Source organism: Aptenodytes patagonicus, chromosome 29, assembly GCF_965638725.1.
Source record: "Aptenodytes patagonicus chromosome 29, bAptPat1.pri.cur, whole genome shotgun sequence".
In the NCBI taxonomy this organism is placed as follows: domain Eukaryota; kingdom Metazoa; phylum Chordata; class Aves; order Sphenisciformes; family Spheniscidae; genus Aptenodytes; species Aptenodytes patagonicus.
In genome coordinates, this window is record NC_134977.1 from 1535786 (window position 1) to 1553747 (window position 17962).

General features: G+C 58.9%; 1 pseudogene; it reads right to left on the reverse strand.

Annotated features, from left to right (window-relative positions):
• Window positions 1-7848: 7848 nt before the first annotated feature.
• On the reverse strand, window positions 7849-17183 carry LOC143171649 (polyunsaturated fatty acid lipoxygenase ALOX15B-like; annotated as a pseudogene).
• Window positions 17184-17962: the final 779 nt, after the last annotated feature.

The window sequence follows — 17962 nt, forward strand, 5'->3', positions numbered from 1 at the left end:
TCTGTTTCCCATCTGGTCTGCTGAGAGCGTCTCCTCCCCGGCAGGCACTCGGCACTGGAGGCACTTGGACTCCCCACCCTCCAGCCCAGCCCAGGAGAAAGGAGGCCAACGAGAGGTGGAGGAAGGCTGAAAACCCTCTCCCAGCAGAGGAGATGGCAGCAGCAGCCCGGCTGGAGAGACTCCATCCTGAGTAAGTGTGTGCCAGCTCTGGCCACAGCCTGGGGCAGTCGAGCAGCCGTGACCCCGCAGACATGTCCAGGACCCCCGTCGCTGCGTCCTGAGTTGCATGGGACACCCCCTGATGTCTCCTAACACGGGCATGACCTGGGGTACCCCCACAGCCAAGGCCCAAAACTCACCACAGGGTGAAAGGGTGGGTACACGCGGGACCGGGTGGGGGCAGGGGCTGGACGAGGCGAGAGGCAGAAGGGATCTCCGGCAGAGGCCGAGGGATGATGTTTCCCTGTTGTTGCAGCCACCTTTCCCCACGAGCGGTCCAGGTCCTCAGAAGGCTGGAGCCGCATCAAGCACGGAGGAACATATTCAAGCACGTCGCTGAGAACAACAGGCGGCATCAAGAGCAGCAGAGGCAGCTCCCCTGGTAACTATCTCCAAAGAGGGATGGTGCTTCCCCCGGCTGCAAGGCCCATCCCTCCACCGAGGGCAGCCCTGGGGGAAAGAGGGCATTTCTCTGACACCCCTCGCGAGACAGAAGCAGGTTCTGGAGGCTGGCTTTGGGCTGCACCTCCCTGACACGCAAAGGGGACTGCCTGGGCACCCAGAACTGCCTTTCCACGTGGGCTGTGAAAGTCCTGGCTGAAGACAGAGGGATCCTCCCTCTGATGGCTGCCTTTCCCCCTTCCAAGCCAGAGAGCGTGTGCTTCCCTTGCAGAGTCCTGGGCCAAGACACCTTGCCCCGAGGGGGGACTACCCATATGGGACACTCAAGGTCTTGGCCCAACCTGACTCAGCCCCAGGCTCATCAGCTGCACCTGGGACCTTCTCATGGGCTTGGGCATCAGGGGCCTCTCCCACTTCCCAGACACCTGGAGCCCTCCTTGCAAGCAGATCCCATCACAGGTGGCCTGAGCTACGCCTGCAGGAATTCTCTGCTTTCTCATTTACAATCACACACTTCTCTTTCTTCCTCCCTAGCACTAGATGCTGGTACCGCAGCAGAGGGGAAGGTGCCGGGAGCGGTGGCTGTTAGCCAAGGGGCTGGGAGGCTTCTCAGCTGCCGAGATCCACCTCTAAATACAAACTAAAGAGCTCTGGGGCTGTTCCCAGCTGGACTGACTGGCCTGTGCCTGATGATGGATCCGTCTAAAGGGATTAGGCACACCCCATGTGTGATCCCAGAACTGCTCTTAGGGGCAGGAGGGAATAAAGTCCACACCTACCCCACAGCTCGAACACGTGCAGCCCCACTCCTGCACATCCCAACACACAGGCAGCACGGCAGAGGAGGCTCTCGCGCTCTTCCCGGGAAACCAGCACAGCTCGTGCCTCCCTGAAGTGCCTGCACGCTCATGCACGCAGCGTGGAGAACCACCAGCAGGGCCAGAAGTCTGTGTGTGATTACTGGGCTGGGACCACACTGGGACCACAGAGGTGTGGTGGGTAGATGGCACCGCGGGAGGGCTGCGGTGGAGGGACACGGGCTCTTCAGGAAGGACCGTCTGGGAAGGCGAGGAGGTGGACTTGCCTCCTGCTCAGGGTGGGACAGGAGCCAGCTTATGGGTCAGGATCAGCAGGCAGACCAACGTGGGTGCCGTCTTAGCAGGTATCTGCTAGAGACCTCCTGTTCAGGAGGAAGATGTAGATGAGGCCTTCTTCAGGCAAGTGAGAGAAGCCTCACGTTCACAGGCCCTGGTCCTCATGGGGGACCTGAACCACCCTGGTACCTGCTGGAAGGACAATCCAGCAGGGCTCAAGCAATCTAGGAGATTTCTAGAGGGCATTTCCTGGCACGGGGGATGGAGGAACCCAGAAGGAGAGGTGCTCTGCTGGACCTGGCACTGGTGAGCAAGGCAGAACTGCTTGGGCATTTGACAGTCAGCGGCAGCCTTGGCTGCAGTGACCATGAGATGGTGGAGTTGAGGATGCAGAGGGGAGGGAGCAGGGCAAAGAGCAGGACCACAGCCCTGGCTTCCAGGACAGCAGATTTCAACCTTGTCAGAGATCTGTTTGGAAGAATCCCATGGGCTATGGCCTTGGAAAGAAGAGGGGTCCTGAGAGCTACTTGATATTCACGGACCACCTCCTCCAAGCTCAAGAAAGGTCCCTCCCGACAAGGAGGAAATCAAGCAAAGGCAGCAGGAGCCCGGCATGGATGAGTGAGGAGCTCCTCACTGAGCTCAGGCACGGAAAGGGAGATACAAGAGGTGGGGACAGAGGGAGGTGACCCAGGAGAAGTCGAGAGGTGCTGTCTGATGGTGAGGGATAGGGCTAGGAAAGCCAAGGCTGACCTGGAGTTGACCTGGGGAGGGACATGAAGGGACAGCAGGAAGATTTGTACATGACCCTCACCAGATGAAGAGCAAGGAAGACGCGGCCCCACAGCATGCTGGGAACTGTAGTCCCTCCCCGCAGCATCCTGGGAGCTGAGGTGCCTGCCCTGCCTGCAGGCTCCTCTGGTGCAATGAGGTGGCTGAGTTTATCCTGCAGACAGGAGATCCGTGCAGGACAGCTCAGGCCTGACGGTCAGGCTGTGCTGCGCTGCAGCACAGCACAGATCGGTGACCTCTGGGTCTTCAAAGGTCTTCTGGTCAGGGTCACGTCACCCTCCGACCTCACCGTCATCACTGTTGTTTGTGGCACCCGCATCCTCGTCTACCTGCTGCCCAGAACAGACCCGCTGAGGCAGCTCAACAAAGTGGACTTCTTCTTCTACACCATGATGCCTTTGGACAACCCCCTTGTCTACAGCCTGAGGCACAGGGAGGTGAGGGAGGCCCTGGGGGAAGGGCAGCCCTGGTCAGCACTCAGCGCTCACTGTGTTACTAGAGCCCAGTGAGGAAACGGTCCCTCTGGGAAGTGCTGAGGGTAAAGCGTGGGAAGGCACGTTCCCTGCAGCAGCTATCCCTCAAGGAGACTTCAGCGCCAGGAGGTCTGCGATTCAGCCCACGCTGAGGTCAATGCTAAGGCTGGCCACGTGCAGTTTGCCTCCATGGTCTGTCCAGTGCCGTTGGAGAACGTTCCTTGGCTGGCATATCACCTTGGGGAGAGGAACCATCCCTCAAGCCCAACTCCTGCCGAGCGCCTGCCTCTGCCTCCTATTGCAGCACACCCCTGGAGGAGCTGTATATGTCTGCGGTGGGGACATCTGTCCATGAGAGCGTGTCAGCAGAGGATCCCCTGCCATCCCATGGTGCTCTGGGAAGCAGAGTCTCCAGAGGCAGGGCTTCATTTAGGCTTGCCTGGAGAGCTTGAGCTCAAACATCTCTCCAAGCTCCTTGTGCCAGTATCCTCCCTCTCTCCAGGCCTGCCCTCGTGATGCAGCTCAGGATGTCATTCTCCAGCCTGATGAGCCAAAATAGGCCAGGCCCAAGTCTCCTCCCTCCTCTGGCCAGGCCCAGCCTTGGGAACCAGTTGGTCGCAAGAAGCAGCTGTAATGAGAGGGAAGAAGTTTAGGCAAGAGGTGGTGGGGAGGCATGGCCCTAGTTCTGGCTGGGGTCTCAGACAGCATTCCCAGGAAAGTCAGGGACATCCCTCCCCACACCCTTCCCGCCCTCCATCCCCTGAGGAGTCAGGCAGCCCCAGCTCCAGCTGTGCTCCTCTGGCTCCAGCTGTGCTCTGCCCCTCGCCCTTCACCATGGAGTCCAACGGGTGGGAAGCCCCACATGTCCCAGCACCTTCAACCCTTGGATGAGCAAACTTCCCCCCTCACCCCTCCGTCCTTGCCACAAAGCCCTTACCCGTCTCTGTTCCTTGGGGCTTGGGGTGGCGGGGACAGGGCAATCTGGGAAGGCAGGAAAACCTGTCGGCAATCGGGCAGGACACTGCAGTTCAGGTGGGGTTGGTCCTGGCCTCTGGAGGGATTTCTGCCTGGCCTTTTGAGAGCAGCAATAGGGACAGCCACATGCGAGCGAGACACCCAGAGTGCCTGTTCTGCTCCCAGAGCAGAGAACGTCCCACAGCCCGATCTCTAGGTCCCAGCACCCCAAGAGCCTGGGTCCCCCAGCCCTCCATGCACAGGGAATGCCTGGGGACCTCTCACCTCCCACCGAGGTGGGGTGGCACAAGGAGGCAGCGCAGCCTGGCCATGCCCTGGAGGACCACGGCCGCAGGATTGGGGCTGTGCTGGCCTGGGGCCCCTGGGGGCACTGTGCCCCTGGGGGAGCTGGTCCTCACGTCCTGGCCAGTGTCACCCGCCACCAGCCCCAGCCCCCCACCCGGCCCAGAGCTTGCTCCTCTCCCAGGAGTGGCGCAGGAGGGGGCTGCTTAGGGTAGGCGAGGTGTCAGGGTTATGCTTGTATCTGCTGAGAAGAGACTATGCTCTGTAAATTGCCTGTCTTCGGGAGCTGCTGCTGCTGCTGCTCTTGTTACTGCTGTCCGGAGAGCTAGTACAACTGGCTAGCAGGCAGAGCTCAGCCCCTTTGAGATGTTGCCTGCCGGAGTCTTCCCACTCCGTATTTCTTCTGTTTTCCTGGCCTGTCCTGACGTGAGAAACCTCCGCAAAAGGCATTTAATTCCAAGGACTCCACTCCATGGGGACCTCTCTCCCCTCGCCTCTGCACTCTTGCTCCCCTGCTTTCTTTCAGGAGATGCAGTGGAACCACCACGTCTGGTCTGTACAAGCAGCAGGTTGGGGGAAATAGGAGATTCCGGCAGCACTGAGCAGCTCTGTGGGGTTCGGAGGAGGACACTTGGATGTGGCAAACACTGCTGCTGGCCGTGGTGTCTCCCTGAGCCATCTCTCTCTTTGTTTAATGGGTGAGGTGCAGCGTCTTTGACACGTTCATCCACTTTCTGGGTTTGCTCAGGGGGCTCCCAAAGAAGCGCCTGGGCCTGATGCCCCTACGAGCGCAGGCAGTGGGAGCGCAGGAGTCTGCAGCCAGCTTTGCTGCTGAAGGGGTCTGTGTGTAGAATGGGACTGTGAACAGTAAGGGAGTGGCTAATTTCGGTTACTCTCATTAGAGCAGAAATGTCTGTCTCAAAAGTGCACCTGTCGCAAATTGCTTCACTCTTCCAAGTAATTCGAGGAAACTACCAGCTCCCCCCACGAGGCCCCGACAGCCCGCGGGCAGCCTTGGCCGTACCAGTGGCCTCGCTGCCCCTGTCCTCCGGGTGCTTTGGCTCAGTGGGCAGCTCGTGCTGGAGGAGAGTCGGGCATTGATGTCTTTAACACTGCCTGATGAGCAGCATTGCTGCGGAAAGCCGCCTGCCACACAGGAGCATGGAGTGTGCGGAGCTTGAGCCTCTGGGTATGAGGCAGGTTGTGAAATTCACCATCTGTCATCGCAGCACCTCTCTTTCTCTCGACCTTCTATTAATTTATTATGACCTGACAGGCATTGCAACCCATCCTGTGTTTTCCAATCATTTGGTTTTGGCCATCTGAGGGAAAACCCCACACCTCTCTTCAGATGCAAATACCAATAGAGAGCATTGCAGGTGGACGTACTACTGGAGATGGAGATACCGCTGGAGATGCAGATGCCACTGCAGATACCTTTGCAGATGGATGATCCATTCCTAATAGCATTGCAGATGCTGATGCCCTTGCAGATGTCATTGCAGATTCCATTGCAGATACCACTTCACTCTCAAATACCATTGCATACACCACTGCAGGTGGCGTTACTGATGCCATTTCAGATGCTGACATCATAGCAGATGCAGATACCATGACTCGTGCAGATGCCGTGGCAGATAGCAGTGCAGATGCAGGGACCGGAGCAGATGCAGAGGATATTGCAGATGCTATTGCATTTCACACCCCCACGCATATACCATTACGGATGCAGGTGCCGTTGCAGATGTCATTCCAGGGGCAAATACGATTGCAGAGAGCGTTGCAGGTCAGCATAGATTGCAGATGGAGATCCCAGTGGAGATGCTGATGCCACTGCAGACGTAGACCAATTTGGAGATGCAGGTACCATTGCAGCTACCCCTGCAGATGCAGGTAGCAATGCTGATTCTGATGCACATACCATTCCTGATAATTATGCAGATGCGGACGCCAAAGCCAATACCAGTGCAGATGCAGATGCCGTTGCAGATACTGCTGCAGCTGCAGACGCCATTTCTGATGCAGATACTGCTGCAGCTGCACATACGACTGTAGAAACCACAGCAGAGGCCATTGCTGATGCAAAGTCAGGTGCAGACACAATAGGAGAGGCAGATGCCATTGCAGCTGCAGGTACCAATGAAGATGCAGAGGCCACTGCAGACACCCATAGCATTACAAATGCCATTGCAGATGCAGATGCCTTTGCAGCTGCATCTGCCTTTGCAGATGGCATTGCAGATGCAGCTGCCGTTGCAGATAGCCTTGACAATGCCTTTTCAGCTACAGCCACAGACAGCAATACCGTGAGGAAGATCCCGATTCGATTGCAGATGCAACGGCAGATACAAGGGCAGATACAGACACGATAAACCTGCCATTACAGATACAAGTACAGCCACAGGCACCATTACACATGCAATTGCAGGTGCGCTCATAGATACAGACAGAATTACACATACAATTACAGCCACAAGACCAGCCACAGACACGAGTGCACATTCCATTACACCTATAGATACAGACACAGACACCGATCTCGTTCCTGAGAGGGGAACCATTACAGAGAGAGATGCCATTACACATACAGGTAGTGATGGACACACCACTGAAGGTACAGGGAGTACCTGCATCTGAACTGGGGGTCTGCCATGGCTTCAGCATCTTCAAGAGCAGCTCTAAAGGCAATTGCATCTGAAATTGTACTTGCATCTGCAAGGCCACCTGCAGTGGTATCTGCATCTGCAATGCCATCTCCAGTGGCATCAATGCCCGAATCTTCAACGGCATCTCCATCCGCAATGGTGTCTGTAACGGTACTTGCATCTGCAATGGCATCTTCATCTGAAGTGCTGTCTGACGTGGCATCTGCATCTCCAGTGGCCCTTGCAGTGGCGTCTGCATCTTCAATGGCATCTCCATCAGCAACTGCACCTGAAATTGTATGTCTGAAATTGTCCCCCTCCAGGGCTGGGGGCAGCGTATGAATGACAGCTGGGGACGTCCCGGAGGGTGGCACCTGCCTGGGCCCTGTGTCTCCCACAGGAGTTCAGAGCTGGGCCAGGAGCCCTGTGCGGGGGGGACGGTGTGTTTTGGGGGCTTATCTCCTGGCACAGTGGGGTTTTGCCTGGCACGCTGAAATACCAGGTTAGAGCTGCCCACTGCTGTCACAACTTCTCCCAGCCTCAGCCCACCGGTGCACCCCAAACCTCCACTGGGCCCGTGGGCACAGGCCCTTGCAGGCTGGGGCAGGGCATGTTTGTTATTTTAATGGCATGTCACGTGATTTTTGGCATCACGGCGTGCGAGCATCAGCCAAGCAAGAGCTGCCGTCCGTGGAAAGCTGCCCGGGAGTGACAGGCTTCATCAAAGCCAACCCGTCCTCTCCCCCACGGCCCCACCCTTGAACCCACCTCCCCTAAACGCATTTGTTCCCCGTGTGCTCCTGCAAGCATGGCCTGGCTTACATTGGGCAACTGTGCTTTTTAAAATGCTTTTGGGGGGGTCCCATTCTGTTCCCTTCTCTGCGCTGAGGCTGCACCCTCGTGGGAGAGCTAACAGGGGCTGTGTGCTCCTCCCCACCTGCGTCATCATCCTGCAGACCACGCACGTCACCTCTGCCAGCAGGACTTGGGTGGTGGAGAAATGCCAGGCAGCGTGTGAACGTTGCCCATCTCCACCAAGAAAAGCCCTCGGAAGTTCATCCCAACTGCTACACTATCGGAGCATGAAAAGAAACACCTGCTGCTGTGGTGCAGGGCTCTACCTTGCATGAGCTGCTGCGGTTGCAAATACTTTTTGCATTTTTGCCGGCAGCTCCCTCCCTCGGCATTCTTGGGGTGATCTGGGGTTATTTTGCTGCGGCAGTGAGGCAAAGCCGGGCTCTGGAGCTGAGTGCGGTGGGACCCGAGGAAGGGCGTCTTGACGGTTTGAAGGGCTTTGCATCGAGCCCTGTCCCCAGTGGTTGCTTTCAAGATGGAGGCACTGCAGCCCTTGTTGTCATGTCCCTGAGAGGTGTCAGTGCTGCTTTCTGCGTGGGACCATGTCCGTGATTCCTGCAGGGACCCGTCTGTCCTGGCTCCCCCACCAAAGGGCTCCTTCCCCTGGGGAAGGGGACCGGGGAGTCCCCCCTGCCATTGCCTGCCCCGCTGGCGGTGACACGGCCCTGGGGATGGCTTGGTTGCCCTTCGGGGCTCGCCGGCTCTGATCTGGGGCTCAGGGGGGCTTTTGCAGCTCTTGGGTGCCGTTTCCCGGTGCCCCCTGTGCTCCCCCCCACCTCCCAGGCAGGCACGGAGCGGTTCCAGAGAACTGGCTTGTAATGGAAAAAAAACAAGAGGAAAGGTCCCATCAAAACTACTATATTATGTTGCTATGGGCTCATCACTGCCATGGGTGATGTCACCGCCCAGGGTGGTGCCACCATCCATGGGGTCATTGATGCCTGATGGGATGTTACTGCCCAGGGGGCTGCTAATGTCCATGGGGACCTCCGTTCCTTGGGGGATGGCACTGCCCTGAGGTGCTCCCGCAGGGGGTGGTCGTGCTGGAGAGGCTGAGCTGTGTGATCTGCCCGGCGACGTGGTGGCAGCCGCGGAGGGAGGGTGGCAGCACCGGGGCGGCTGGGACCACCGCTCTGCCTGATGGTTGCAGGTCAGGATGAGCTACTGTTGGCCCTGGGGGGTGCTGGGGGCTTCCGAGGCTGGGGGGGTGGGACACCCACAGGGCAGTACCTGGTGGAGAAGCACCGCCGTGGCCGAGCGTGAAGGTGGCCGGCGGAGGCAGGTCGGCGTTTCTCCCCTCCATGCAGATGACGTGGGGGTCAAAGCAGCTGCCGCACGGAGCCACCTGCAGACCTGCGTGGGAGAGCTGGTGACCTCCACTCCTTCCCCAGAGAGTGTCCCCAGGCTGCAGGGATTGGGGTCGGTCCCTACCTCGGAGGTAGAAGGTTTTGGGGAGGATGAATGGCTGAAGCAGCTGGGGGGGCGGGGGCAATGTGGTGGGAGCCACAGGGCTGGCAGCGCCATGGTCCATTCCGTCTGTTGGATGCTAAGGACTCGGCGGGGCTGCCAGCTCTGGCCGCTTCCATTTGAGGGTCTCCCAGAAAGGAAGGTGCGGGCTCCCCGTGTTCCACCCCATCCCCAACAGCCTCCCCAGCTCCTCATGGGGAGGGAAAGGGTTGCTTTTCTCCAAAACAGAGGCATTTCACATCCTAGAGAAGGGAAAAAACACCCCCAAAAAAGCACAACCACAATTGTTTTTGTAAGAATGATCCAAAAGGAAGCAGGAGGTACAGAGCATAACAGCCCTTTCAGGAGGAAGAGCTTCAGGGAGAGTTTTCTGCCCAAAAAGCACCAGAGCCCCTGGGAAGAAAACCGCTCATGACTACAGCCTCTGAAGACCCTTTCTCCCTCCTCCGTTCGTACTCGGGGGTTTACACCGAAGCCTTGAACATCCTGGGGAGCTACCAGGTACGGACTTTCCCCCAACATACACAATGCTCTTTGGGTAGTTACCTTAGAAGAGTCTGGGGCTGCTACCTGGGAATTCTCCTGTCTCCAGAAGAAACCAAAATGCTCCCGGAGATGCCTGAGGGGAGTTCCAGGGAGCTACAGGGCATGGACCTGCCTCCAACATCGACAAAACTCTTCAGGTAACCGCCTAGGAGTCATAGGCAGCTCCTACACTGGACTTCAGCCATCTCCAGGGAAGGACAAAACACTCCCAAGCTGCCTGGGAGGAGTCCCAGCAAGGGACAGAGCATGGACATGCCTCCAACATACACAAAACTCCTCGGGTGGCTTCCCTGGAGTAGTCTCGGGTGCTACCTGCAAAATTCAGCTGTCTCCAGGGGAGGCCAGAACATTCCTAAACTGCCTGGGAGGAGTCCGAAGGAGCTGTGGAGCATGGTCCTTCTCCCAACACGGATAAAACGCCTTGGGTAGCTGCCTTGCAGGGGTCTAGGGCTGCTCCCCAGGGCTTCACCTGTCTCCAGAGGAGGCCAACACACCCCTGGGGATGCCTGGGAGAATTCCCACGGAGCTACTGGGCGTGGACTTTCCCCCAACACACACACTGCTGTCCCAGTAGTTACGTCAGAAGAGTTGGGGGCTGCTGCCAGGGAATTCCCCAGTCTCCAGAAGAAACCAAAATGCTTCTGGAGATGCCTGGGAGGAGTTCTGGGAACACTGAGGGGCACTGGGGAGACTGGAGAGCATGGGGGACACTGGGAGCACTGGGGAGTGCTGGGGGGCACTGGGGAGAGTGAGGGGCACTGGGAGCGCTGGGGAGACTGGGGAGCACTGAGGGGCAATGGGGGGACTGAGGAGCACAGGGGAGCCGCGAGGGGCACTGGGAGCACTGGGGAGAGTGGGGTACACTGAGGGGTACTGGGAGCACTGGGGAGCAGTGGGGGGCACTGGGAGCAGGGGGGAAACTGGGGAACACTGGGGGCACTGGGAGCACCGGGAAGACTGGGGAGCACTGAGGGGCAGTGGGAGCACTGGGCACCCCATCATGTCTCCCAGTTGCCCCCCCAACTCCCTCTCTGGGTGGGGGGCTCTGGGGAGGTGTTGGGGGGGGTCCTCAGGTTTTCAGCCCCCCCCCATCAGAGAGGGTTTGATTGACAGCTGGCATTTATTGAGGGGCTGGGGGGTGAGAAGCAGGGCAGGGGGTGCTGGGTGCTGGGGGGCTGGTGGGTGCTGGGGGCATCCAGGTGCTGGGTGGTGGGTGTGCTGGGTGCGCAGGTGATGAGTGCTGGGGGTGGCCAGGTGTGGGGTTCTGGGGGTGCGGGGGCACTCGGAGATGCTGTTCTCGGTCTCCAGGGGGTCCATGTAGTTGTATCTCAGCTTGGCCCAGTGGTTCCTCTCCTCGATGCGGTCCCGGATCTCCTCCAGCTGCCCTTGGAAGGCCCTGATGAGCCAGTGGGGTTCCACCTCTGTGAACCGCTCCTCCAGGTACTGTCCCGGGAGTATCTGGGAGACAGGGATGGGGACCCATCAGGTTCAAGCACTTGACTGAGGTGTCTCAAGCCATCTGGGGGTCTCTGGCCCCGTGGTAGCTGTAGAGCGATGGTGCCCACCACCCTGGGCTTGGGGATACCCAAGGTGGTGATGTGCACCCATGCCCTTGTGGGGCATCTCCTGGGATTCCTCAGCCCCACAGAGCCGCCGTTTTGGGGAGGGCATGGTGATGGTGGGGCCAGACTCACCACGTCACTGAGGCATGAGCTGAGGAGGATGAGGGCCACCAGGATGTTGGTGGTGGTGTCCACCTCAGGGATGGTGGTGAGGAAGTGTTGGAGGAAGGCCTTGCCCTTCTCTGCCGGTGGCGGGTGGCGCATGGAGGACGGGGCGCTGGGGAGGAAGGCGCCCAGGTCACACTGCAGGGTGAGAGGCCACTGTCAGCAGAGGACATCCCTCTGGCATGGGGACAGGTGGGATGGGGACATTCTCATGCGGTGGGCTGGGGACATCCCTCTGGCATGGAGGGGGGAATGGATGGGGACATACTTCTGGCATGGAGCTTCTCCTGAGCTGGGGTGGGGATGTCCCTCCAGGATGGATGGGGACATCCCTCAAGCACGAAGAGAGGTGGGAACACGGACACCTCCCCTGGCTCAGGATGGGGACATCCCTCCTGCGCACAGAGGGGAACATCTCTCCAGCGTGGGACGGGGACAGTTGGGGACATCTTTTGGGTGCAGAGGGGTCAGAGGTCCCCTGTCCCACCTGCCCATTGTTGACGGCTGCGTGCTGTGCCGAGCAGGTGAACACCGCCATGGTGAGGAACTTGCTGAGCTCCGCCACCATCCACAGTGAGGAGGGGATACCTGGGGTTGGGTGGGGGGACAGCAAAGAGCATCAGGGACCTGTCCTTGTCCCCCCACCACCCCTGGGGACACCCCATGGGACCCATGGGTGCGGGGATGCAGTACCCGAGGAGGTCCTGCCCAAGAAGCCATTGGTGAAGATGTCCATCACCCAAGCCTGCAGCTCAGCATCCCCGCTCACCGCTGCATCCTCCCCATAGTAGAAAGCCGGAGACGAAGCTACCATGGGGTGAGGTGACCATGAGGTCATGGAGCACCCATGGGACCACCACCAGCTGCCACCTAATCCCTTGTCCCATCTCTTGATGGCTTCCCAGAGGCTCATTGCGTCATCCCAGTAGCTGGGGAGGTGCGCCACGCCGTGGTGCCACATGTCATCAGGGAGGCAGAGGGAGGTGTAGGTGGCCTTCTCCAAACCCTGCTGGATGATCAGCAGCATCCCCTCACAGGTAACCCCCGAGCCCTGGTGGGGAGGGGTCACCCATGGGTGCTCAGGGCAGAAGGTGCCTTTCCCCCCCTCCAACCCCCGGCTGCCCCATGGCTCCTCGGTGCTCCCAGTATATGCCACTGTCCCCAGTGCTCCCCAGCCCCCTCGCCCCATGCTCTCTAGTGTCCCCCAGGGCCCTCTGTGCTCCCCAGTGTCCCCCAGTGCTCCCAGTATAACCCAGTGGTCCCGAGTGCTTCCAGGACACGAGTACTCCAAGTACTCCCCCCAGTGCCCCCAGTATGCCCCCCTAAGTGTTCCCATTAACCCCCCAGCCCCCCCAATTAGAATCATAGAATCATAGAATCATTGAGGTTGGAAAAGACCTCTAAGATCATCAAGTCCAACCGTCGACCCAACACCACCACCCACTAAAACGTGTCCCTAAGTGCCTCATCTACTTGTCTTTTAAATACCTCCAGGGATGGGGACTCAACCACTTCCCTGGGCAGCCTGTTCCAATGTTTAACCACTCTTTCAGTAAAGAAATTTTTCCTCACATCCAATCTAAGCGGATGTCTGCTGGAAATACAACACGGCAGAGAGGAAGCAGTCTAGGAGGTTCCTGGAGTGTGTGGAAGACAACTTCCTGACACAGCTGGTAAGTGAGCCTACCAGGGGAGGTGCCTCGCTCGACCTGCTGTTTACAAACAGAGAAGGACTGGTGGGAGATGTGGTGGTCGGAGGCCGTCTTGGGCTTAGCGACCATGAAATGGTGGAATTCTCGATTCTTGGTGAAGTAAGGAGGGGGGGCGGCAAAACCGCAACCATGGACTTCTGGAGGGCAGACTTTGGCCTGTTCAGGACGTTGGTTGAGAGAGTCCCCTGGGAGACGGTCCTGAAGGGAAAAGCTCATGCCTTGTGAGTGCCCTCAAGATGAACCGCTCCATAATCTTCCCCGGCACCGAGGTCAGGTTGACAGGCCTGTAGTTCCCCGGATCCTCCTTCCGGCCCTGTCCAGGTCCCTCTGCAGAGCCTTCCTACCCTCGAGCAGATCAACACTCCCACCCAACTTGGTGTCGTCTGCAAACTTACTGAGGCTGCACTCAATCCCCTCATCCAGATCATCGATAAAGATATTGAACAAGACCGGCCCCAGTACAGAGCCCTGGGGAACACCGCTCGTGACCGGCCGCCAACTGGATGTAACTCCATTCATCACAACTCTCTGGGCCCGGCCGTCCAGCCAGTTTTTGACTCAGCGCATAGTACACCTGTCTAAGCCGTGAGCCGCCAGCTTCTCTAGGAGAATGCTGTGGGAGACGGTGTCAAAGGCCTTGCTGAAGTCCAGGTAGACCACATCCACAGCCTTTCCCTCATCCACTAGGCGGGTCACCTGGTCATAGAAGGAGATCAGGTTGGTCAAGCAGGACCTGCCTCTCATGAATCCGTGCTGGCTAGGCCGGATCCCCTGGTTGTCCCGCTCATGCCTTGTGAGCGCCCTCAAGATGAACTGCTCCATAATCTTCTCCGGCACTGAGGCCAGGCTGACAGGCCTGTAGTACCCCAGATCCTCCTTCCGGCCCTTCTTGTAGATGGGCGTCACATTGGCAAGCCTCCAGTCGTCCGGGACCTCCCCCGTTAACCAGGACTGCTGATAAATGATGGAGAGTGGCTTGGCGAGCACCTCCGCCAGCTCCCTCAGCACCCTCGGGTGGATCCCATCCGGCCCCATAGACTTGTGAGCATCCAGGTGGCGTAGCAGGTCATTGACTGCTTCCTCTTGGATTACGGGGGGTTCATCCTGCTCGCCATCCCTGTCTTCCAGCTCGGGGGGTCGAGTACCCTGAGGATAACTGGTCTGCCTGTTAAAGACTGAGGCAAAGAAGGCATTGAGTACCTCAGCCTTTTCCTCATCCTCAGTGACAATGTTCCCCCCCGCATCCAATAAAGGATGGAGATTTTCCTTGGCTCTCTTCTTGTCATTAATATATTTGTAAAAACTTTTTTTGTTGTCTTCTCATTCAATCCATGTCAAGTCAATTCATGCTTGCTAGTGCCCCCAGTGCCTCCCCAGTATTCCCAGTATACCCCTCTGTCCCCAGTGCTCCCCAGCCCTCCGTCCCTCCATGTTCTCTAGTGTCCCCCAGGGCCTTCTGTGCTCCCCCAGTGTCCCCCAGCACTCCCAGTACATCCCAGTGCTCCCAGTAGACCCGAGTGCTCACCTTGTCGATGACGCCACCAGGGTTGATGAGGACGCTCTGGGCCAACGTGTTGAAGTGCAAGTTGGGGACGAGGAGCTGGTGGTGGAAACCAGGAGGTTGGAGACGACTGGGGACCTCCTAAGGAGCTGGGGTGGGTGTATGGGGGGGGGCACTGCGGTCAGATGCGGGGGGCACTGGGTGGTGCTGAGGTGGGACCTTACCTTGAAGAGGGGGTGACAGGTGGGCAGTTGGCATAGGGTGGCGATGGCGAAGACCTCCCCAAAGAGGTGGGTCCTCAAGGGGTGGGTGAGGAGCTGGTGGCTGTAGAAGTCGGCGTTGCGCCAGGTTTTGGCCAACAGCCAGTCCCACTTGGCATTGCTTTGTAAGAAGATGGGGCTGGTGGGTCCCGGTGTTTGGCTGAGCTGTGGGACGCAAACCACGTGGTGGGACCATCTCCTCTCCACCACCACGGTGGGGTTGTCCACTGGTTTGGGGTGGGACGTCCCTTCCTGGATGGCGATGGGACGTAGGAGCCCGTCGGCACCCTGGTGCAGCAGGCAGAGCAGGGTGGCGACGTGCTGCCAGCACCTGTGGATGGTGCTGGCCGCAATGCCTTCCAGCACCTCATAGTCCAACGATGAAGATCTGACCCTCTTGCATCTCCTTGCCCAGGTTGGTGCCACCACCCAAAGAACCGGCCACCATCTCCAGCGTCACCAGGAATTTGGCCGGCAGCATCACGCAGTGCTGAATGGTGTTGGGGTTGTTGCCATTGAAGAACTGGTAACTGAAGAAGTCATCTTCTCGCCAGTGCCTGGCCGCGTAGTCGGGGACTGAGGGGGTGGCTGGACATCAGCGCTGAACTGCCCACCCTCCATGTCAAGCCAGGGACTTCCTGGGAAGCCCTGGGTGGCGGGGGAAGACGCACAAGGCACCCACCAATCTCCCTGCCCCGCGTCCAGGAGAAAATGCTGCACATCTCATCCAGGCTCTTCCAGAAGGTGGGTCTCAAGAGGAACCCTGCCAGAAGGTGGAAGGCCCCTCTACGGGACAGAGGTGGACCTCAGCAACCACCATTCCTTCCCTGGCCCCCCCCCACCAGCCTCCCAGGACAGGGTGGCACTGGCGATGCTCCTCACTCCCATCATCCAGGTCCTCCCCAACCTTGGGGTATTGCTTACTGGAAGATGAGGACACCGGTGAAGTTGGTGGCCCTCACGCAGGAGAACTGAACATTGGAGTCCAGCTCGAGGATGGAGCCCACATTGAGGCAACGGGGCCAGCCCTTGGTGAAGCTCTTCCACCTGCGGGTGGGACAGGGGGACATACGCCAGCGTCACTGCTGGCCAGGCCACCCTGGCCATGGTGGGCCTCTATCCTTATGTCCCTGCTCTCACTGGTAAGCCTCCTGCCGTGCCTTCAGCTCCTGCTGCCGATGCTCCTTGAGGATCTCCAGCTCATCATCCACCAGCTTTTTCCCTGGAAAGGAGGAGAGAGGAGTCAAGGTCGGACCCCTGGCTAGCAGAGGAGGGTGGGGGTGGGATGAGTCCTACCCGAGCTCTCCCGGACCTCCACCGTGGTAACCCCCTCCAGCCACTGGTAGCAGGGGAAGCGGTAGAGGGTGCCGTCAGGGCCCATCACGCGGATGTCCCTGCAGAACCAGGCATCCTCCAAGAAGAGCCGCCACTTGTGCAGGCGGATGAGGACAATGCGACCCAAGTCCTGCTCGCAGCGCATGGTCATGTCCTTCTCCTGGTGGGGGGTGGGCGGGAAATGGCTTGGGGTGGGAGGGCAGCTGCCCTGGCATGGCACTGGGGGATACGGGCATTCCCCACCAGTGGAGTGGGGCTTCAGGGCATCCCCCAAAGATCCTCTTCCTCCATCCCCCCAGGACCCCTTTCCACCATCCCCCAGGACCCCTCCTCCATCATCCCCGCAAGATCCTTTTCCTACATCCCCCCCCCCAAGACCACTTCCCACCATCCCCCCAGGATCCTTTTCCTCCACCCCACACCCCCCAAGACCACTTTCTTTCATCCCCCCCAAAGATCCTTTTCCTCCATCCCCCGCACCCCCACCCCCTCGCTCCATCCCCCAGGATCCTTCCCTCCATGTCCCCAGGACCCCTTTCCTCTATTTCCCCCCCCACCAAACCCTTTTCCTCCATCCCCCCCCAAGAACACTTTCCTCCATCCCCCCATGAGCCCTTCCTTCATCCCCCCAGGACCACTTCCCACCATCCCCCCAAACCTTGGTGAAGACCCATCCCTTTTCTTACCCTCTCCAGTAAAACCCGTGCCGGGACCCCTGGCATGCCCATGCCTCCACTCGTGTCCCCATCCCTGCGCTCACCGTCCCCGGCAGGAACCAGTAGTTGATGGTTGTCCGGCGCCTCTCACCACGGCTGCCCACCAAGGTGATGGAGATGGAGTTGTTGGTCCCACCTTTGAGGATGTCACCCGTTGCCACCTTCACCTTGTAGACGGCCATGGCGAGCTGCACAAGGACACGCCACGACATTCAAGAGCTGCCTTTAAAAAGCGACCACCTGTAGGGGTGAGGGTTTTGGGGGTGGAAACCTGCCATCTTGGGTGGTTTGCATGCTGCAAGCCCCGTGGCCGTTGCACAAGCCGGGTGGCCAGTCCTTCCTTCTCAAGGGGAGGTTATCAGATGACCGTTATTGGACGGCGACCAGCATATCGAATCTCAATGGATGTGGCCATGGAGACATTACCCAAGCGATGGCCCCGGGGGTGGCCATGGGCCCAAGGGAGGGGGCGTTTGCCATGGTCCAGGAGCTCCTCCTGCCTCCCCAGGGTCTCTTCCATCTGCTGCTGTGTCCCTGCCCGCGCTGCTCCCGCACTTCACTGGCTGCTCAAGGGATGCTGTGGAGCAGTGGTTGTGGGGCAGGCAGGGCCTTCCCAAAGGAAGGTCGTGGAGCAACTAATACTGGTGTCACAGTTTAACCTCAGTCGGCAACTGAGCACCACACAGCCACTCGCTCCCTCACCCCCCCGCGGTGGGATGGGGGACAGAATTGGAAGAGTAGAAGTGAGAAAAACCCGGGGGGGTTGAGATAAAAACAGTTTAATAATTGAAATAAAATGATAATATACAAAGCAAGTGATGCACAATGCAAGTGCTCACCACCCGCCGACCGATGCCCAGCCAGTCCCTGAGCAGCGGCCCCCCCGGCCAGCTTTCCCCCAGTTTATATACTGAGCATGACGTCATATGGTATGGAATGTCCCTTTGGCCAGTTTGGGTCA